The 23181-nt window shown below is 43.9% G+C and overlaps 1 non-coding gene and 1 pseudogene across 1 annotated transcript; both read left to right on the forward strand.

Moving 5' to 3' along the window:
- Nucleotides 1-15415: 15415 nt before the first annotated feature.
- LOC147369146 (EP300-interacting inhibitor of differentiation 1-like) lies at nucleotides 15416-15971 on the forward strand (annotated as a pseudogene).
- Nucleotides 15972-19107: 3136 nt separating this feature from the next.
- On the forward strand, nucleotides 19108-19189 carry TRNAL-AAG (transfer RNA leucine (anticodon AAG)). Its single transcript has one exon. It is a non-coding gene; the product is annotated as a tRNA-Leu (tRNA).
- Nucleotides 19190-23181: the final 3992 nt, after the last annotated feature.

Raw genomic sequence — 23181 nt, forward strand, 5'->3', positions numbered from 1 at the left:
CTTCTAGCATATATCAGCAAATGCATGAAAACAGATTCTCAATTTTTGCTGCTATCAACGGAGAATCAATTATCAGTCATGTGCAGCACAGAACTAATCTTTCCCAAGAACTAAAAACAAAAGCAAAGACACAAATACAGAACATCAAGAACAACAAGAAAATGAAAACCAGAGAGCCAGCAAAGAAAAAATTCTTAGCCCCCAGGGAATCATTATTCTGGGAGCCATGCTTGGGTTTAAGCAGCCCTGAGGTACACTTCTTCAGCAAAGTTTACCTGTTCCCTCAGGTGAGTCCACTCAAGCAAGTATATGGGACCTCCAAAGCTGTCCAAGCATAATTTTTTGAAAGGTAAAAACCTGACTCTCATATAAACATAAAAGAAACATGTCAAGTATTTTTATTTCATTTATATTAATTGATGAAGCAAGCAATAGGATGGTAAAGATGGCTCAAAGAGTAATTGAAGAGTTGAGAGTATGGGCTATCTAATAAAGAGCTGACAGGATAAAATGCTAGGTAAGGTAAAAAACTTCATGACCCAGATAATCACGATAGTATGATCACTAACCTAGAGCCAGACATCCTGGAATGCGAAGTCAAGCAGGCCTTAGGAAACATTGCTACAAACAAAGCTAGTGGATGTGACAGAATTCCAGTTGAGCTATTTCAAATCTTAAAAGATGATGCTGTGAAAGTGCTGCACTCCTAGGATGACCCAGAGGGATGGGGTGGGGAGGGAGGTAGAAGGGGGGTTCAGGATGGGGAACACATGTAAACCCATGGCTGATTCATGTCAATGTATGGCAAAAACCACTACAATAATGTAAAGTAATTAGCCTCCAACTAAAATAGATAAATTTTTCAAAAAAGAAAAGAGAGTGCTGCACTCAATATGCCAGCAAATTTGGAAAACTCAGCAGTGGCCACAGGATGGGAAAAGGTCAGTTTTCATTCCAATCCCAAAGAAAGACAATGCCAAAGAATGCTCAAACTACTGCACAATTGCACTCATCTCACACACTAGTAAAGTAATGCTCAAAATTCTCCAAGACAGGCTTCAACAGTACGTGAACTGTGAACTTCCAGACGTTCAAGCTGGATTTAGAAAAAGCGGAGGAACCAGAGATCAAACTGCCAACATCCGTTGAATCATTGAAAAAGCAAGAGAGTTCCAGAAAAACATCTATTTCTGCTTTATTGACTACACCCAAGCCTTTGACTGTGTGGATTACAACAAACTGTTGAAAATTCTTAAAGAGATGGGAATACCAGACCACCTGACCTGCCTCTTGAGAAATCCATATGCAGGTCAGGAAGCAACAGTTAGAACTGGACATGGAACAACAGACTGGTTCCAAATCGGGAAAGGAGTATAAGGCTATATATTGTCACCCTGCTTATTTAACTTATATGCAGAATACATCATGAGAAACTCTGGGCTAGATGAAGCACGAGCTGGAATCAAGATTGCCAGGAGAAATATCGATAACCTCAGATATGCAGATGACACCACCCTTATGGCAGAAAGTGAAGAAGAACTAAAGAGCCTCTTAATGAAGGTGAAAGAGGAGAGTGAAAAAATTGGCTTAAAGCTCAACATTCAGAAAACTAAGATCATGGCATCTGGTCCCATCACTTCATGGCAAATAGATGGGGAAACACTGGAAATAGTGGAAACAGTGAGAGACTATTTTGGGGGTTCCAAAATCTCTGCAGCTGGTGAATGCAGCCATGAAATTGAAAGATGCTTGCTCCTTGGAAGAAAAGTTATGACCAACCTAGACAGCATATTAAAAAACAGAGACATTACTTTGCCAAAAAAGGTTCATCTAGTCAAAGCTTTCCAGTAGTCATGTATGGATGTGAGAATTGGACTATAAAGAAAGCTGAGTGCCAAAGAATTGATGCTTTTGAACTGTGGTGTTGGAGACAACTCTTGAGAGTCCCTTGGACTGCAAGGAGATCCAACTAGTCCATCCTAAAGGAGATCAGTCCTGAGGGTTTATTCGAAGGATTGATGTTGAAGCTGAAACTTCAGTACTTTGGCCACTTGATGCAAAGAGGTTATTGGAAAAGGCCACTTGATTAGAAAAAGACCCTGATGCTGGGAAAGATTGAAGGCAGGAGGAGAAGGGGATGACAGAGGTTGAGATGGTTGGATGGCATCACTGAATCAATGGAGATGAGTTTGGGTAAACTCCGGGAGTTGGTGATGGACAGGGAGGCCTGGCATGCTGCAGTCCATGGGATCGCAAAGAGTCAGATACGACTAAGCAACTCGACTCAATTGAACTGAAAGTAAAAAATTTTTAAAAAGTCAGTGTGCTACAGAATAATATGTTAAATCTTTGGGATTATTTTTTCCATCTGACAGAAATTTACAAGTTCAGGGTAGAACCTCACAATGTCTAAGCTCTAATCAAATAGTAAGTAGCAAAGTCAAACATACATATTAGAATATTAAATAATCCTTTGACAATCCTGTGAAACACAGATACTGAAAGGATATGCCTAGAATATTAAATAAACCTTAGCTGAGCTTGTGAAACGACATTGAAAGGATATGCATTTATCCTCAAGCCATATTTCCAAACTTTGGATGACTTTTAACTCAGAGCTCAGATGATATTTAAAGCCATGAAACTGGATGAGATGGTTCATGAGTTGCCTAAAACTAGGAATGATTAAGCAATCCCTCTACCTTTTTGTGTTTCCGCAAATGGCTAAGGGACTAACCATGAAAGACAACTTCATTCTCACATAGTCTAAGAGCTGCCTCTGCTCTTCCTCAATGACTTTCTTGTTTTACAAAACCCCAGTTTTCTTCCTTTTCTTTGAGACTTTCCTCATTACTAAACATTCTCTGTATTATAATAGTCTGAATAAAATAATCTCTTTAGCTTTCTAGTGCATTTTGTCTTTGACAATCACTTAGGCATCATAAAGAAAGAAGAATCCGCTTTTTCTATGAAGCCCTCCATTCTTTGCCCCATTTCCCCAACTGCATTTTCAATGTAAATTATTGTATTCATTTTTAAAAGGTAATAAATACAAAACAGAGAAAAAGACATACAGTGAAAAATGTCTCCTTTTCTCCTCCTCCTTCTGCTGTCTATTTCACCTCCCAAAGCAACAATTTCTTTCATTCTTTTCAAGAACTTCAGTGTGTTCCATTGTGTGGATGAACCACAATTTATTTTACTGTTCCCTATTGATAGCCAAACTTACTCCTTGGAAGAAAAGTTATTACAAACCTAGACAGTATATTAAAAAAAAAAAACAACAACAGAGACATCACTTTGCCAACGTATATCCATCCGGTCAAAGGTATGGTTTTTCCAGTAGTCATGTATGGATGTAGAATTGGACCATAAATAAGGCTGAGCACCAAAGAATTGATGCTTTTCAAATTGTGGTGCTGGAGAAGATTATTGAAAGTCCTATAGACTGCAAGGAGATCCAACCAGTCCATCCTAAAGGAAATCAGTCCTGATTATTCATTGAAAGGACTGATGCTGAAGCTGAAACTCCAATACTTTGGCCACCTGATGGGAAGTGCTGAATCATTGGAAAAGACCCTGATGCTGGGAAAGACAGAGGGCAAGACGAGAGGGGGATGACAAAGGATGAGATGGTTGGATGGCATCACTGACTCAATGGACATGAGTTTGGGTACACTCCGGGAGTTGAGATGGACAGGGAGGCCTGGATTGCTGCAGTCATGGGGCCACAATCAGACACAACTGAGTGATTGAACTGAACTGAGAAGTCAGTGATCAAGAAGCAAAGAGGCTTCAGGTAAGACCCAGATAGGGTTACAGTCAATATCTTGTAATAACCTCTGTGGACAAAGAATGATGCCTGCCATATCAGTAAACAAAGGATATTACAGTCATCACCGATTTCAGGCACCTCGAGCAAGAGCCCTGAGGGAACTCAGGAAAGAAAGAATGCCTGCCATCTAGTGGTTACCAGTCTGCAGCCACCCCTCAAGGGTGCAGCTTTAGGAATCTCAGGATGCGAAAACATAAGATACTTGCCCCAAATAGCTGAGTTCAGTTCAGTTCAGTCGCATAGTTGTGTCCGACTCTTTGCAACCCCATGGACTGCAGCATGCCAGGCTTCCCTGTCCAACAGCAACTCCTAGAGTTTGCTCAAACTCATGTCCATTGAGTCGGTGATGCCATCCAACCATCTCATCCTCTGCTGTCCTCTTCTCCTCCTGTCCTCAATCTTTCCTAGCATCAAGGTCTTTTCCAATGAGTCAACTCTTCACATCAGGTGGCTGAAGTATTGGACTTGAGCATCTTCTTTCCAATGAATATTCAGGGTTGACTTCCTTTAGGATTGATGGTTTGATCTCCTTGCAGTCCAAGGGACTCTCAAGAGTCTTCTCCAGAAAAATGTTATAGTTAACCTGATATATCTAGTTTATTTTTATTAACAGTAACCTTTTATTCAACCATCTGCTTTTTGTTGCAAAACTCGTATTTCCAAGCTCCCCTCTTGCCTCTGCAAAGAAGTTTTCTCAGTGTTACTTGAGATGCTGCCTCCCAGGCTTGATGTCCTAAAAATGTCCACTGAATGAAACATATCTCTCAACTTTTAGGTTGTGTGTATTTCCCAGTTGACACCTGTAGTGGAAAAGAATCTGATAAATGAGATTTATATATATATATATATATATTTATATATATATATATTTATATATATATATCATATATCAAACACAACATTGTAAATCAGCCGTACTTCAATTTTTTTTTAATTTCAAAGAAAAAACAAGAAAAGAAAACCCAGATAAGGAACACCCCCACCCCACCAAAAAATGCTGTAGGCTTTTGAAATATAACCTCTGAGGCTCCCTCCTGTTCATCGCAGCACTTTACACCATTCATCTACATTTTGCTCCCTGAATCCTTGCCTTTGAGGACTAACTGATGAGAACATTTCTGGTACATTCACCACAACTCTGTCCTAATGGGAGTAGGGTGAGGAAACCTGAGGGCAGTTTTCCCAGGCCCTCCCTGTCTTCAGGGACCCCATGTGGGTCCTTTTGAGACAACAGCTGGATATGTCCCAACCCAGAGCAAAGGAACCAGTAGTTGGAACAGCTCTGGTGACAGACTACTTCTTTTCTGAACTTCTGTGTCCCAGGCCCAGGCTGCGTAAAATGAAGAACAATGGTGGGGAGGTGTTGGGGCAGTTTAAGGCTGGTGCCTCGTTACATGTCACAGAGGCCAACTTTGCCAACAGTACTCAGGCAGTCCAGAAAATGACCTCTTGATTTTGGCCTTTCAGTCACCCTGATAATGGACAGGATGCTCGGCAGAAACATTATTGGAAATAAGACAAATCTAAATGCCACAAGAGCAGGGAATTTCAGAGCTAGAAGGGACTTTTCAAGATCAACTTATTCTGCCCTCTCATTTTACAGATGTGAAAACAAGCTCAGAGATGGGGATGGATGGCTGGCATCACAGAGCATGTCCCCACACTCCATGCTCAGGTCTCCCAGGCCGTGCAGCCCTGGAACTGAATCCACATGGAGTTCCAAATAGGCAGAGACCAGCCAGCATAGTTGTCCCATGGATGCCAGACTCAGAATGACCCTACCTGTGAAACTTCCAAAGCAAAACTCCCCCCATTAAGTCTGGATTGCGCCTCTGTGCTCAATTTGACCTCTGGGGGTCAAAAGGACCTCAGATCTCTCAGGTTCCTTTCCAGGGTGCCTGAAGGCCAGGAGAAATGTCAAGGGAACCAGAGGCTGATCTCTGAGCATCAGAATATTTCCTGCCTTATCAGTAAACAAAGGAAGTCACAGTCATCAGGGATTGCTGTCATCCCAAGGGTGAGCCCTGAAGGAACTCAGGAAGGAAACAAAGAATGCCTGCCATCTAGTGGTCATCAGACTGCAGCTACTTCCTATGGTGAACCCTGAGGAAACTCCAATATGAAAACACAAGATACTGGCCCCAGACAGCTGAGGAGCATATAAAAGGAATGATTTCAGTGAGTCCAGACTCTTGCATCTTCCCATGAATAGAAAAGTACTACATTCCTTAACTTGGGATATCTGGTTTTCTTGAACTAACAATCATTTTTTGATGTTCCACCTACCTGCCCTTTGTTGCAAAACTTCTGTATAACTTAGCTCCCCTGCGCACTCCTCAGAGAAATGCTTTCAGCATTACTTGAGATGTTTTCTTCAGGGCTTGAAGTCCTAAAACTTCCCACCAAATAAAACATGATTCTCAAATTCAGTTTGAGAATATTTTTCAAGTCAACACCTCCTTGCCAGATGAACTTGGTACATGGAGAGCTAGTCTGAAACCTTCTCCAGAAAGCTGTTTTCAGTCCCCGGGTGGAAGGTGTCACCCCCTTCCCAATCCCTCTTTTGTCATGTGCTTCATCTTATCCTATCCTATCCTATCTAATTTGGGACATCATATTTACAGTCAGTTAAGTTTTGAAAACCAGTGAACATACCTAGCTGCCTCTGATCCTCAAACCAGCCCTAGGAGGGGATGATTCAGATGATGCTCCCATTAAACAGCCCTTCAAGGAGAGAAGTGTGAGCCATGGCATGTCAGTGTAGAAAGGAATGCCAGGGGGACATTCTCCTGGCAACAGAGAGGGGAAGTTCCTGCTCCTGTGATGGGAAGAGCAGCAACTGTCCTCTACCCTGGAGCCCTGGCAGATCTCCCTGGAGCTGTTGCCAAGGACATGTGGCTTCCACCAGATGGGTGAGTGCTCCCAGTGGGAGTAGCCAAGACTCCAAGGCAGGGAGGGACTCTTTCTATCGAACTTGCATCCTTGGTAAGTTTCCAGCAAGACCAGGGACCTTTATGTCCCAAGGAATGCTTGCCTCTCCCAGCAGCTCTCTTGCTGAAACTTTCCTGTTAATGAGCCTGGAGTAAGGCACAAGGAGCAGGGAAAAGGAGAGAGAAGACTCTGCACTCTGAGCAGGTATACCTGAAGCCTGAGGAGCAGGTTTCAAAGGGACCCCAGGATGACCTCAACCCTCCTTGGTCCATGTTCACCTGAAAGAGCTCCTAAAAGAGCTTTCAGAGTGAAAGGCTCAGGGCCATCTGCTTTACATAAGTTGTAACAGTTAAGAGAAAAGCAGAAGCTTAGGCTGCAGGAAAATGGGGCAACTACCAACACTTTTATTTTTTCTTTAGTATCCTTGATGATAATACACAGAAACCTCGGCCCAGCAGCCCCCCACCCACACATCCACCCACCCACGTCAGGCCGGTGTGTTAGTCCCCTCCACTGTTTGTGATCCCATGGACTGTAGCCTGCCAGGCTCCTCTGTCCATGGGATTCTCCAGGCAGGAATACTGGAGTGGGTAGCCATTCCCTTCTCTAGGGGAATCTTCCTGACTCAGGGATCAAAACCAGGTCTACTGCACTGCAGGCAGATTCTTTACCTTGTCTGAGCCACCAGGGAAGCCCAGGCCCTGCTTTTGTCTTTCATTGTTCTAATCCCTCCCAGGGCTTCCTCTGGTCCTACCTCAGATGTTCTCCTCCCAGCCATCCTCCATTCTTGCTGGTCTGTATATTGTGTCTTCCTATTGTGCAACCATCCCTCCCCCAACCCCTCTGATTGTAGTGCTGGAGAGCAGGGTACTCCTCTGTCTCCTTGCCTTCCTGCTGTATCCCCTGAACCTAAAACAAAGCCTACCCTGGCACACCTGCTGATCCAGTAAGCATTTCTCAACTTGTGCTTTGCACTTGTTAATTCGTTTAACCCTCCTCATCACCCTATAAGAACACTACTATCATCTGTTCTGCAGATGAGAAATCTGGGACCTCCAGATGATGGCTAACTTGCCCAGGATCCACCCTGATGGTGAGGATGCAGAGGGGAGGCCTGACACCACCCCAGGTGGGAGTAGTCCAGAAGTCACACACACTCTTAACACTACAACTTCTCTGCAGTCCTAAGTGCTTATAAACAGAATCCTTTGAATTTTAATTTAAAAAGACAGTTATAGGGACTTCCCTGGAGTTCCAGTGGTTTAAAATTCACCTACCAATGCAGGGGACACAGGTTTGATCCTTTCTCTGGTGAGATTCCACATGGGCAATTAAGCCCATGTACACAGCTACTGAACCCCTACTCCGGAGACCATGGTCACAACAAGAAAGGGAACTGTACCTAGAGAGCAGCCCCTGCTCACTGCAACCAGAGAAAGCCCAGTGAAGCGACAAAGCCCCACGCAACCAAAACAAAAAGACAGTTATAGCATATAAAAGGTGAAAATCTCCTATTTGTTCAAGCACCAGTAAATAGCTTTCACATCATGCACAAAACATCAACATAAACTGGCACCTCGTGCAGACACACCATGGGGTGTGTGCTTGTTTTCACCATAAACTGGATTTTTTTATTTCTGTGACATTCAGTTTTCATTTTTTAAACTATCTCATGGTAAGTTCTCTGTTTTGGTAATTTTATGTTGGATGACTTCCATCACTCTCATTCAACTTCTGCAATCTTACAATGGCTGCTCACTTCATTTAATTGACATTTCTTTAAATGTACTCATATCTTTGTTACTTATATAACTACTCTAGCTTCATCGCAAGCAATACCATCAATAAATTTCAACTTTCAAGGTGCAAGATACACACCTGCTAAGCTACATTGAAGTGTTACATGAACAGTTGTCTCTGGGTCATTTAAGTAATTTTGCACACTACACTTGTCACCCGTGCCATTCCCTGAAAAATGCCTGCACACTGTTGTGGCTTTGGTTTTTTGTTTTAGCATTTCGTAACAGCTTTCTTGAGGTATGATTAATGTGCAACAAAGTTCATTCACTGTAAGTATACAGTTTTGTGATTCTTTACTCAATCTTTTTTACAGATTTCTGCAACTATCACCACAATTCAATTTTAAGTGTTCCATTATGATAAAAATTTCCTACATCCCCGTTTGCAGTCAGTCTTCGCTCTCTCCTTTAGGCACAGACAACCATTGGTCTGCCTTCTGTCTCTATGGATTTTCCTTTTCTGGAGATTTCATATAAATGGTAGCACTGGAATTGTCGTGTGTTAAGTTTTAACTCTGCTATCAAAAAGTCAAACGCAGAGTTACCATTGCCTTCTCCGCAGAGTTACTATACAACTCAGCAATTCACTCCTAGGTACATATCAAAAAGACTGAAAAGCATGTATTCATGCAAAAACTTACACATGTAATATTCATACTAGTATTATTCCTAATAGCCAACAAGTGGAAACAACCCAAATGTCCATCAAATGGGTAAATAAAATGTAGTACAGCTATAAAGAGCTTCTCAGGTGACGCTAGATAAAGAACCTGCCTGCCAGTGCAGGAAACTTAAAAAGATGTGTTTGATCCCTGGGCCTGGAAGAGGGCATGGCAACCCACTCCAGTATTCTTGCCTGGAGAATCCCATGGGCAGAGGAGCCTGGTGGGCTACAGTCCGTAGGATTGCACGACTAAAGTGACTTAGCACGCACTCATAGCTATACAGTGTGATATTATTCAGCCATAAAAAGAAAAAAGTGAAAGAAGCCAGACACAAAGGCCATATCGTACAGGCTAGCTCTCTTCCTCTTCCCCAGTGCCAGAGATGACTCAGCATTATTCACAAGACTCTTCAAGGCCACAGCAGATAAGAGGGTGGCTTGGTTTAAGGCCCTGCTGTGTTGAAATTCTTTATGATTTGGTCTTTGAAGGTGGGCTGCCATCTATGGGGTCGCGTAGAGTCGGACATGACTGAAGCGACTTAGCAGCAGCAGCAGCAGCAGCAGGACAATGAAGCACATCTATGAACAGAGATCTATGCACTGTTGTGCATTATGTGTCCTGTGTTCCTTGCCACCCCATTTGTACACAATCAGCAACATCTCTTGGGCCCACAAGGCATGCTAATGTTAAGTCGCTTCGGTCGTGTCCGACTCTGTGTGATCCCATGGACAGCAGCCCACCAGGCTCCTCCATCCACAGGATTTTCCAGGCAAGAATACTGGAGTGGGGTGCCATTTCCTTCTCCATAACGCGTGGGAATTCAGTAAAACTCAAAGTCGAATTCAAGGTAAGCTGTTAGCTTAGGACTGAGTAAGGAGAGACAAGGAAAGGGAAAGATAGGGAGACCCACTACTCCTTCAATCCTTTCTTGTCAGTAAGCAGAAGGTAGAATGCCATTTCAAGAAGTGAAATAAAAGTAGTTGAGCTAGTTTTGTGTAGCGCTTCCACTGTTACAATAAGAATGAAGTACCTGTGCGTTTATGAGCTACCAAATGAGGATCATGTGGGATTATGGCAATTCTGTATTTGAGTGAAATGTTCCTTTATCTGCATTTAAAACCAGCATTGCAAAATAAAAAGGTGAATAGAAAGCCCATGCTAATAATTTAGGTTTTTAATTTTTCTTTACTTAGAATGACATTGACTAGCAAAAGAAAAAACAAACAAAAAAACAAAATCCACCATGACAAGTCATGAGCAAGACCACAGAAGAGTGGGAAAGCCTTGCATTTACGGTTTTAGCTTTACTATCTTTAACTTTCTTGCTTGTTTGAACAAGAGTCCCTACATTTTTTCTTTCTTTTTTTTTTTTTTTTTTGCTCTGTGCCCTGCAAATTATGTAGTAGACCCTGTCTTTGAACCTGTGACCCATTATTCTCCGAGCATGCACCTCCAGCAATACTCACTGCCCACCCCCCTCCCCGCCCACCCTGTCCCACCCCACTCCACCTGGGGCCACAGGTGAGGTCTGATATAAGAATGCACCTGCGTGCACCAGAACCATGGATGCTGCCCCTGCTGCACTCTGACTCTCCCATGTGCCTGAAAACTTGTACTTCTCCCTTTGCAGCTTTCTGCCTCTCCCCCGCCCCCCCTCCATTTAGGGCACATTCACTTGTCTCTGAGTATGAAACCCTATCTTCCCCACAAGTCCATGAGTTCTCTAAGGCACACATCCCTTTATGCTTAAGATCTAGAGCAGGGCCTAGAACAGGAGCAGGTCACAGAAATGTATGAATGAACTGAGTATATGAATGAATAAAAAGTAAAAGTGTGGGTTGCGATAATCCTTCATTCCTTCAACAAGCAAATTCTGACCAGCCCATACTCTTGACGAGGGACATTTCTTGCAGAAGTAGACTTAACTCTAGCCCTGATCAGTCCCAGATGGCATGCCAGTTTCCACCAACTTCTCCCCAGCAGTGTGCTAGTGGAGACCACCAGCACCTCTTTGCTACTTTACAAGTGTGAAACTCTCCCTAACCACCCTGGGTTCTGGGCCCTCCTGGTTCTTGGAAAGTCACTGCTCTTTTATTAAAGGGGGCTGTGTTCCACCTCTCTTGCACTATTTCCAAGAGTCTCAACATTTTTGGGATCGTGAACCCCTTGGTAAGTCTGGTGAACATTATGGACCTTCTCTCAGAATCATGTTTTATGTGTACAAAATACATTGCATCTTAAAGAACCCAATTCTACTGAAAAGAAAGAAAGAAAGTGAAGTCGTTCAATCTTGTCCAACTCTTTGCGACTCCATGGGCTGTAGTCCACCAGGCTCCTCCATCCATGGAATTTTCTAGGCAAGAGTACTGGAGTGGGTTGCCATTTCCTTCTCCAGGGGATCTTCCCAACTCAGAGATAGAACCAAGGTCTTCTGCATTGCAGGTAGATGCTTTACCATCTGAGCCACCAGTTACCATTAAATCAATTTTCAGTATAGAAATAAATATACTGCTTTATTAACACACTTAATAACAAGATCCAGAAGCATATCTAATAATTATCATAATTTTTTTAAATACTAAGGAGCATAAAGGATAAAAAGTATTTACAACAACTGTGATGAGATGTGAAAACATCTGCAATTTCTATTGGCAGTGAAGTCACAGGTCCTGTTAATCCTACTGGGGTCTGTTTCCTGCATTAAGAATGGAAATAAAGACCCTATTTCACTTAGTGATTAGGAAAAATATGAATTCTGTTCTTTTTTCCCATCCAGGTTCACAGAACCGCCCCCTCACCTCCAAAGAATTCTCTTCCAAGATTGCAACTACCGTTTATTGGCAGTAGAGGGCGCCAACAGCAAGGGGTTCCCTCTGCCTGTTGGGAATAGAACCAGAACAGGCAGAATTGAGTCCTCAAGCTTTGACAGAAGAGTTTCCTTCTGTTAAATCGTGAATATCATTATTAGAAAAACTAAGAATGCTCTTATCTAGATGACCGTTATTTAGCTAAAATTATTATTTTAGCTAAAAGATTCATCTAAATGATTTCTTCAATGAGACAAGACATTACCCACACGGTTTGAAAGGATTCTATCCAGGTGATAGAGTTTGTCATGCCGGGTACCTGCTCACCTATTACTTTCTGGTTTCCCCTCTTGTTGCTTAACACCATCGCCAGTGTCAATTGTGTTTTATTTCTTACTGAAAATTCTGGGCTTTGTCCACACATCCCTTTGAGCTTGGTTAATAGAGTAAGCAGAGAAGAAATGGACAACTTTCTGATGTTCTGGAAGGAGGTGTTGTGGGGGTTCCTGATGAAGGGTATATCAACAATCCTGAAGAGAGATGATGGCGGCAATAGTGTTGGATGGAGCTACCCTGTGGGCTTGTGAGTTGAACAGCGGGGAGGATGCTGGCAGCACTTCCTAAAGGCAAAGAAAATGTGATGTATCTATAGATACAGGTTCCCACAATGGTGCCCATGCCTAGTATAATCCTTTTCCCATGAGTGGCTATGACCGGATGTCACTCCCAGGATCATGTTATGTTTTATAGAAACAATGATTTTGCAGAGGAAATTAAGGTTACTGGTCAGTTGGCTATGAGCTAATCGAAAGGGGAATCATCTGGCTGGGACTGACTTAATCGGTGGGAACCTTTTCAGTTCAGTTCAGTTCAGTCGCTCAGTCATGTCTGACTCTGCGACCCCACGAGTTGCAGCATGCCAGGCCTCCCTGTCCATCACCAACTCCCTAAGTTCACCCAAACTCATGTCCATTGAGTCAGTGATGCCATCCAGCCATCTCATCCTTTGTCGTCCCCTTCTCCTCCTGCCCCCAATCCCTCCCAGTGTCAGGGTCTTTTCCAATGAGTCAACTCTTCGAATGAGGTGGCCAAAGTATTGGAGTTTCAGCTTTAGCATCAGTCCTTCCAAAGAACACCCAGGACTGATCTCCTTTAGAATGGACTAGTTGGATCTCCTTGCAGTCCAAGGACCTTTAGAAGAAGATAAAGTCTTAGAGAGGCCTTACAGTGACCTCAAAGGAGGAGTAAACTGCCCTACTGTGAGAGGGCCAGTGAACCAGCAGAGGGGCTCTTAGAAGAGCCCCCAGCCAACAGCTAACAGGGAAATGGGGATTTCAGTCCTACAACAGCAAGGAACTGAACTCTGCCAACAGTTAGTGAGGATGGGATAGAACCTGAGCCTGCTGCCATGTAGCAGCAACAGCCAACACCTTGATTTTACCTGGTAAGCCATGAGGAGAGGACCTTGCTAACCTGTCGCCAGGCTCCTGACTCACCAAAACTATATGGTAATAAATTTGTGTTGTTTTAAGCCACTAAATTTGTGGAAATTTGTTATGCAGTAATAAAAAACTACTGCAGTGGTTTTCTCATCAACTCATATTCTTTATAATTTTTGTGCAAAGATATCTTTGTTATGTATTCTTATATGTGCAAAACTCGTAAGTGCACAACTAAGTGAATACATGTCTGTGTCTGTGTGTGTCACCCAGATTAATACAGAACATTTTCAGCACCCAAAACACTTTCCTCATGTCACTTGTCAGTATCAGTACTTCCTTCCCCACAGTAACAAAATTTCTAACCTCACCACTGATTAGTTTTACTCATTCTTGAGTGTCATATGTATGAAATCAACAGAATTCAAACTGGTTTTTTGTTGCTATTTAGTCACAAAGTCATGTGTTGTTGTTTTTGTTTAGTTGCTAAGTCTGACTCTTTGCAACCCCGTGGACTGCAGCCCACCAGGCTCCTCTGTCCGTGGGATTTCCCAGCCAAGAATACCGGAGTGGGGACTTCCCTGGTGGTCCATTGGGTAGAACACCGAGCTCCCAATGCAGGGAGCCTGAGTTTGATCCCTGGACAGGGGACTAGATCCCACATGCTACAACAAAGGCCTGGCACAGCCAAATAAATAAAAAATTTTTTTAAAAAACTAGAGTGGGTTGCCATTTCCTTCTCCAGAGGATCTTCCCAACCCAGGGTTCAAACCTGGGTCTCTTGCTTGTCAAGTGGATTCTTTACCTCTGAGCCACCTGGGAAGCCCGTACAAACTGTTTTACATCCAATTTATTGTGCTCGATATTAATGTCAATGAAATCATTCATGTTGTTGTTTGTAGCTGTAAGCCTGTCTTAGTCTGTTCAGGCTGCTGTGATACAATACCACAGACTGGGTGACTTATAAACAGAAAAAAATTATTTCTCACAGTTCTGGAAGCTGGAAGTCTGAGATCAGAGTGCCAACCAAGTCAAGTTCTGGTGAGGGCCGTTTTTCAGACGGTCAGTCAGTCTGTTCAGTTGCTTAGTCCTGTCCAGCTCTGTAGCCCACCAGGCTCCTCTGTCCATAGAACTCTCCAGGCAAGAATACTGGAGTGGGTTGCCATTCCCTTCTCTAGGGGATCTTCCCGACCCAGGGATCAAACCCACGTCTCCTGTATTGCTGGCAGATGCTTTACCATCTGAGCTATCAGGGAAGCAATATGTAGACAGCAAAAGCTCTGCTGCTGTCAGGGGCTGTGGTCAATTAATGATTCCGTGTAGTTTTACAGACACATTTTCTAATCCACACTGAGGTCCTCACTGTAGAGCAGAGGAAGGCCCTGTTATTAAAATGATTGAGAGGAAGTTCGTGTTATTAATATTAAAACAAAATACTTAGCCGAGGCCATCTCTGCAAGCCCGTGAGGCCTGAAATACACACATGTTGGCTGAAAAACAGACAGCTATACAGTTCTAAAAACCACACCATCATCTTTACATTAAGGTTTAACATAAGCACCAAGAACACGGCCACACAATGCCGCAGTTATCTCAGTGTAGTCTACTCTAGCATTGGTAACCATCCTGTCTTTCAATCTCCCATTCAAAGTCAGGGGCCAGGGGCAGAAATCTGGCTACTTTTTTCTTCTAGAAATTGAGCTTTCAAGTGAAGTTTTGCACTCTGGGAAATGTGGGACTGTGCCATCTAGATTCTAGATTCTAAATTAAAGTTGAATATTCATAATCAGGGAAAAAAAGACAAATGAGATTTTGGAATATTTAATGACACAAAATCTGTCATTTTTTTAAATGACAAAAATCTGAGTTTAAAAAAAACTTGTCTCAAAGCATAGCTCCCTTCTTAGTATAATCGCCTTTTGGGAGGTTGAGCCACTTGCACAATATTGGAAATGTACGATCAGTCTCAGCTCTATGAAGAGAGTATTGACATGCAGACGGATCTGATACATGGCAAGACTGACCTTCCGCAGATGCAGGTAGGCAGCTGGAGCCAGGAGCATCCCCGAACCACCCACAAAGGAGACCTGCCACAGCCGACCAGGAGGCCCAGTCGAGCAGGAGGAGACACAGCCAACGGCAGAGCAAGAGAGGGACCAGGGTTTTGCTAACTGGTCCAAGTCTGGGGAGCAGCCAAGCCAGATTGCCAGCCCTGGCTTCGAGAAGGTGGGTGGGGGTAGGCGGACACAAGGAAGGCTGGGAATTTGATGACTAGGACTATCTGGAAGAGGAGCAATCAAGTGGTGCAGATTACAGAATTTCAGCAGCCCTTGAAGAAGCCAATAAGATGTTTCTGAGAACATCCTGAGCAAGAGAAGCAACTCTGGATGGTGGGTTTCAGATGCATTATGAGAAGACCTCGTTTCATCAGTTGGCTTTTATCGAAGAGCTTTTTTCCACTCATGATTGTCAATCATTTGACTGAAAAACAATGATTAGGTTATCTATATGATAGTAGTTCAACGATGCTATAAGAGGAAACTAGTCGGAAAAGACCCAGCATTCCATTGTCTCTAGGGTTCATTCCAAATAGTTACTTGCCAATGCTTCAATAGTAAGTTTCCCCTTGGTCTCATGGTGCCAAGAATTGAACCTGTGCCTTTGGTAGCAATTCCAAAGAGTCCTTTCTGCTAGTTCAGTTCAGTTCAGTTTAGTCGCTCAGTCGTATCCGACTCTGCGACCCCATGGACCGCAGCATGCCAGGCCTCCCTGTCCATCACCAGCTCCCGGAGCTTACTCAAACTCATGGTGCCATCCAACCATCTCATCCTCTCTTGTCTCCTTCTCCTCTTGCCCTCTGTCTTTCCCAGCATCAGGGTCTTTTCCAATGATTCAGCACTTCCCATCAGGTGGCCAAAGTATTGGAGTTTCAGCTTCAGCTTCCAATGAATATTCAGGACTAATTTCCTTTAGGATGGACTGGTTGGATCTCCTTGAAGTCCAAGGGACTCTCAAGAGTCTTCTCCAACACCACAGTTCAAAAGCATCAATTCATTGGTGCTCAGCTTTCTTTATTATCCAACTCTCACATTCATACATGACCACTGGAAAAACCATAGCTTTGACTAGATGGACCTTTGTTGGCAAAGTAATGTCTCTTCTTTTTAATATGCTGTCTAGGTTGGTCATAACTTTTCTTCCAAGGATCAAGCATCTTTTAATTTCATGGCTGCAGTCACCACCTGCAGTGATTTTGGAGCCCCCAAAATAAAGTCTATCACTGTTTCCATTGTTTCCCCATCTATTTGCCATGAAGTGATGGGACCAGACGCCATCATTTTAGTTTTCTGAATGTTGAGTTTTAAGCCAGTTTTTTCACTCTTCTCTTTCACTTTCATTAAGAGGCTCTTTAGTTCTTCTTCACTTTCTGCCATAAGGGTGGAGTCATCTGTATATCTGAGGCTATTGATATTTCTCCCAGCAATCTTGATTACAGCTTGTGCTTCATCCAGCCCAGCATTTCTCATGATGTACTCTGCATAGAAGTTAAATAAGCAGAGTGACAATATATAGCCTTATACTCCTTTCCCGATTTGGAACCAGTCTGTTGTTCCATGTCCAGTTCTAACTATTGCTTCTTGATCTGCATACAGATTTCTCAGGAGGCAGGTCAGGTGGTCTGGTATTCCCATCTCTTTAAGAATTTTCAACAGTTTGTTGTGGTCCACACAGTCAAAGGCTTTGGCATAGTCAATAAAATAGATGTTTTTCTGGAATTCTCTTGCTTTTTCATAGGTCCAACAGATGTTGGCAATTTGATCTCTGGTTCCTGTGCCTTTTCTAAATCCAGCTTGAACATCTGGAAGTTCATGGTTCATGTACTGCTGAAGACTGACTTGGAGAATTTTGAGCATTATTTTGCTAGTGTGTGAGATGAGTGCAATTCCGCTAGGCCACCAGGGAATTCCCCAGACTGAGGGTATATTGAGAAACCTTTGAAGATTCCACTTTGTGCTCTATCCAAGTTGTGGTTATCAAAGGCTAAATTTGTAATGTAAGATAAACTGAGTATTCTTCAATATCTCAAAAGGATAATCAAGCCCCCAAAGACATATGTATCATGTGTGCTGTATCCAAAAATGTACTTCCAAGAGCATCTGAGATTTTGCTTGTACTTGTATCTTAAACATTTAGAAAGCTACTGTGATCTGTAAATCAAGAAAATTCTTTGTCTTGACAATTTTTAAAAGTCAAAATTAAGACTTCCTTAATGAAGTTTCAAATTTTATACATTAAGATGTTTGTGAAAGGAAACCAAACTATTTCTAACATCTTTATACTCTAGAGAAATTGTTTATTTCTCTCGCTCTCTATTTTTCATTTGCTTTACAGGTAAAAGACTATTTCAACTTCATAATGTAAGAACTGTTAAGTGAAAGTTGTCAAGTGGAAGGAAAGCCCTACATCTAAAAGAGACTTCGTGAACACTCATGTCTGTCAACCCTTAAAGATTTTAAACCTGCCCAGAAATCTACCTCAGTATCTGAAGTTTCCCTCTGTCTCCTCCTCTAATTAAGCTTGTCATAAGTTATGCACTGGCATGGAGATAGATAATTTTTTTAAAAAAAGCTTAATTCAAATCTGTATCTGTAGCATGATCACAAGTAAAGACATAGCCTCACTGTTGTTCAGTCTCTAGGTCCTGTGGGACTCTTGGCGGCCCCATGGACTGCAGCATGCCAGGCTTCCCTGTCCTACACTATCTCCTGGAGTTTGCTTAAGCGCATGTCAGTTAAGTCCGTGACGCCATCCAACCATCTCATCCTCTGTCACCTTCTTCTCCACTGGTGCAGGTAAAAATCAACAGAAAAGCAAACTGGAGATTAGTTCACCAAGTATTGATGGTTGTCTCTGAGTTTGGGGCTTGCGAGGGGATTTTTTTCTATACATTTTTCTAGGATTTGCTATTTTTTAAGAAATTGGTTTTTATGATTGGTGAGGGGCGGGGAGGCGGGGAGGTCTCCATATAGTGTTCAATCAAGCTTGTTTTGTTAAGGCCCTATACCTCCACCTGGAACATTTGTTTCAAGGGTGGAAACATCAGGCAACAAAACTGCAAGGATGGCGGCTTCTGAGATGGTGGCCACGCGATCGTTAATGAGCCACTTCTGAATGTGTCCATGTTATTACCAAAAAATGTTATGGGGTAAACAAAAAAGAACCGGGAGAAGTAGTTTAGGGTTCCTTTCTGTTTTTTTTGTTTTTGTTTTTGTTTTAATTTATAAAACCAACAGAAGATCACAGTTAAAATATAAAAATAAAACAAGTGATAGTGTAGAAGTCTTCCCCTGCGTCCACGCCCACTTCCCAAAAGTGAAATGTCGGAGTGACTGGAATGTTCTTCCCCAAACCATTGTGTGCGGTGGTCTGGACTTCACGACTCATCCTTTGTCAGAGGAGCGCAGGGTGCAGATTCCGCTCCTGAGACTCTGGACAATCGAATTCTGCTAGTTGGGGTGTGGTTGGTTCTGCTCTGACCTGTAGAGGCACCGGAACACAAGATTTCCCTCAGGAGCCTGGGGACGTTATCTAAATTGAAAAACAACACCAAAAAAATTCACTTCCCGGCATGGTAGCGTGGCCGAGCGGTCTAAGGCGCTGGATTAAGGCTCCAGTCTCTCCGGGGGCGTGGGTTCGAATCCCACCGCTGCCAGCTTGTTGACAACTTTTTTTCTCCCGCCCCCTCGCCCCTTCAATCCTCCACACAAAAAGATTATGCATATTGGTCTCTCAATCGCAACCTTACCTTTATTCTGAACATGAGACTGTGTTTGCCAGCTTTCAGCGAAATACCCCTTGGATCATAGAAAAAGCAAGAGAATTCCAGAAAAACATCAACTTCTGCTTCATTGACTATGTTAAAGCCTTTGACTGTGTGGATCACAACAAATTGTAAAAAATTCTTAAAGAGATGGTAATACCAGACCTCCTTACCTACCTCCTGGGAAACCTGTATGCAGGTCAAGAAGCAACAGTTGGAACAACAGACTGGTTCAAAATTGGGAAAGGAGTAGACAAGCCTGTATATTGTCATCCTGCTTATTTAACTTATATGCAGAGTACATCATGCAAAATGCTGGAATGGATGAAGTACAAGCTGGAATCAAGATTGCTGGGAGAAATATCACTACCCTCAGATACTCAGATGACACCACCCTAAGGGCAGAAATCGAAGAACTAAAGGGCCTCTTGATTAAAGTGAAAGAGGAGAGTGTAAAAGCTGGCTTAAAGCTCAACATTCAAAAAAGGAAGATCATGGCATCCAGTCCCATCACTTTATGGCAAATAGAAAGGGGAAAAGTGGAAACAGTGACAGACTTTATTTTCTTAGGCTCCAAAATCACTGCAGAAGGTGACCGTAGCCACGAAATCAAAAGATGCTTGCTTCTTGGAAGAAAGGCTATGACAAACCTAGACAGCATATTAAAAAGCAGAGATATTACTTTGCTGACAAAGGTCCGTCTAGTCAAAGCTATGATTTTTCCAGTAGTCATGTATGGATGTGAGAGTTGGACCATAGAGAAGGCTGAATGCAGAAGAATTGATGCTTTTGAACTGTGGTGTTGGAAAAGACTCTTGAGAGTCCCTTGGGCTGCAAGGAGAACAAACCATCAATCCTAAAGGAAATCAACCCTGAATGTTCATTTGAAAAATAGATGCTCAAGTTGAAGCTCCAATACTTCTGGTGTGAAGAGTTGACTCATTGGGAAAGACCTTGATGCTGGGAAAGACTGAAGGCAGGAAGAGAAGGGGACGACAAAGGATGAGATGGTTGGATGGCACCACCGACTCAATGGACATGAGTCTGAGCAAGCTCCAGGAGATGGTGAAGGACAGGGAAGCCTGGTATGCTGCAGTCCATGGCGACACAGAGTTGGACACGACTGAGCGACTGAAAACAAGCAAAATCACCCAACTTAGTGAGTGCAAAGTCCCAAAGTGAAAGTGGGGTGGGTTAATACTACTTTCATGGGTTAATGCCTCTTGAGTATGAGAATCCAGAGGTGTAAATGTTAAATTTCTCTTCCCTGGAAAAGTGTACACCTCTGTAACCAGGTGAAGGTGATGACTGGATGTCTTGGACTGGGACGTCCTGGACTAGGACTAAATTTACCTCAAAGTAATAAATTTCCAATAGTGGAAAAAAACAAAAACCCTCAAGATGCTACCAACTTTGTTTCCCCTCAGCTTCAAACTGGAGACCTTTCACCTGTTAGATGAAGATAATATCTACTACAATACAGAAACGCCTGAGCTTGGTCATCTTTGTGACACTATTGATTTTTAGGAAAACTGGTGGGATCAGTGAATATACAGTTCTGTGGTGGGAAAGGATGGTCCCACGACCCAATCAGTGGAAACACCCGCAGGAGGCTCTGCTCCCAGTCTCTCACCGGGAACCATGGGCTCTGAAGCGCCTCACCCACTCTTCTACCCGAACTTCTTTCCCATCCCCGAACGTTTGGTAATGCCCATTACCCGTCCAGGACCAAAACTGTCCACATGAGAGATTTTTAGAAAGAAAGGGACAAAGGAAAAAAAGAAAAGGGCTCGTCCGGAGTCTGAACCTGGGACCTCTCGCGTGAGAGGCAAAAACTGTAACCTGTAGACAAAATAGCCTGCCCCCCACTCGGGAATGATTGGGTCAGTCCCTGGTATGACGCTATGTGGACTCTTTTACCCACTGAGAAACCAATTTTTCTTTCTGGCACGTTGAAAATGTTCTGTGCATCTCGGACTTTCTCACGCCCGACCTATCCCAGTTCGACGATATCCACGTCCGCCTCCACGTCCGCCGTCTCAGCTGTTAGTTCTGCTGCTGCTGCTGCTAAGTCGCTTCAGTCGTGTCCAACTCTGTGCGACCCCATAGACTGCAGCCCACCAGGCTCCACCATCCCTGGGATTCTCCAGGCAAGAACACTGGAGTGGGTTGCCATTTCCTTCTCCAATGCATGAAAGTGAAAAGTGAAAGTGAAGTCGCTCAGTTGTGTCCGACTCTTCGCGACCCCATGGACTGCAGCCTACCAGGCTCCTCAGTCCATGGGATTTTCCAGGCAAGAGTGCTGGAGTGGGGTGCCATTGCTTTCTCCGGTAGATAGTTCACTCAGCATCAATTCTCAGTATCTCTCGGCCCCTCTGAGATCTCCTGGAATGCCAACGAGCGCCTCGTTGCTAAGATTTCTCGGGCAGCAGGCAGGGGCACCCTTCCACTGTGGGGACTCTTTTCCCAGTGGAGCCCAAATAAGGCGCAAGTCTGGAGAACTGGAGGCAGGGCACAGAAGCCGGGAGAGCCTGAGGGTCCCTGAAGAGAGTCTGGGACGAGGAGAGGTAGACTGGGTCAGTACCTGCCGCAGACGAAAGGAAATCTGGATAATCGCTTCCTATCGAGCGCCTGGTAAGGGGGCGGGGGCTTTTCTCTATCATTTTATGAAAATGTTTTCTAAAACAACTACTTATTTGCAAAGTATTCCGAAAATGTAGGAAAGTGAGAAATGAAAAGCATACATGAGATGACCAGGAACCCCGCTCCTTCAAGGGTGACCGGCAGCGGCGGTTGGTGCACACCCGGCAAAGTTCGCCTCCGTGCCCTCGCGCACACATAGGCGCGGCGCCCAGGCCGCGTGTCCCGGCTATCCGCCCTTGCTGCCTTCGGCCGGAATCGTCCCAGAACAGTCTTAGGTCGGGTGAACCGAAGGCCCAGACTCTGCGGGTGCTTTCCTGTTCCAATTCCACTGGGTAACCCAGTTGTGAAAAGCGGTTATTCTGATTCCTTGCTAGAAAAATTCACGAAAATCCACTTAGAGTTGACCCCAAAGTGTATTTTTGTGCCACTAGCAGAGAAATTCCCCTACACAGATGGCTGTTACAAAACAGCGTGGGAGATGAATGCTGGAAAACCCACTCCGGGATGGGGGTGGGAGGGTGGGGCAGAGAGTGCTCTTTTTTCCTATTGCCATTCTCTTAGATCTTAGCTCAGCGCTCTGCCGTGGCCTCTCCACTCAAGTGCTCCTCCTCTCGGCCTCTTCCTTGGAGACTACGATGCTCACGCACCTCATCTCCACGCGCTGTGTCTTCCCCTTCTCCATTGCGCATTCAGCAATGGAGGTAGGTGGGCTCACCTCTGCTTACCGCCGCGGTGCGTCCTTGGCCCCTTGGCCACTACTGCCTCGGTGTTGTAAGCATTCGCCTGTCTTCTCTATGGAATTATATAAAGAAAAATGCAACAAAAAGAAAGAAAGAAAGAATCCACATTCGTGATACCTGGACCTAAAGACTACAACTTTGTCACATTCACTTCCAATCTTTAAAAAAAAAAAAAAAAAAACTTTTGGTTTTCCTTTTAACGAACCAAAAGCAGTAATTCATGATGACCTGTCTGATTGATTTATTAATGCCGTGAATGGAAATCAAGTGCACAAATAAGCCTAAATCCTAAGTGAACAATGGGGGCCCTGCCCAATGGGCAGAACCAGGCCCGCTGGAGGTCTTGGGTGCCCGCCCGCCATGGCCTTCGCAGGCATGACCCATGGCAGGGGGTGGGGGTCTTGGCAGAGGCAGAGACGTGATTAATCCCGCCGCGCCATCCGGCGGGTGAGGACCCTCAGAAAAGCCCCGAGTGAGTCGCCAGTCCACGTGAGGTCTAGC

The sequence above is a fragment of the Bos grunniens genome, chromosome 7 (genome assembly GCF_055505025.1).
Source record: "Bos grunniens cultivar Pamir isolate PY7600 chromosome 7, Bosgru_T2T1.0, whole genome shotgun sequence".
Taxonomy (NCBI): Eukaryota; Metazoa; Chordata; class Mammalia; order Artiodactyla; family Bovidae; genus Bos; species Bos grunniens.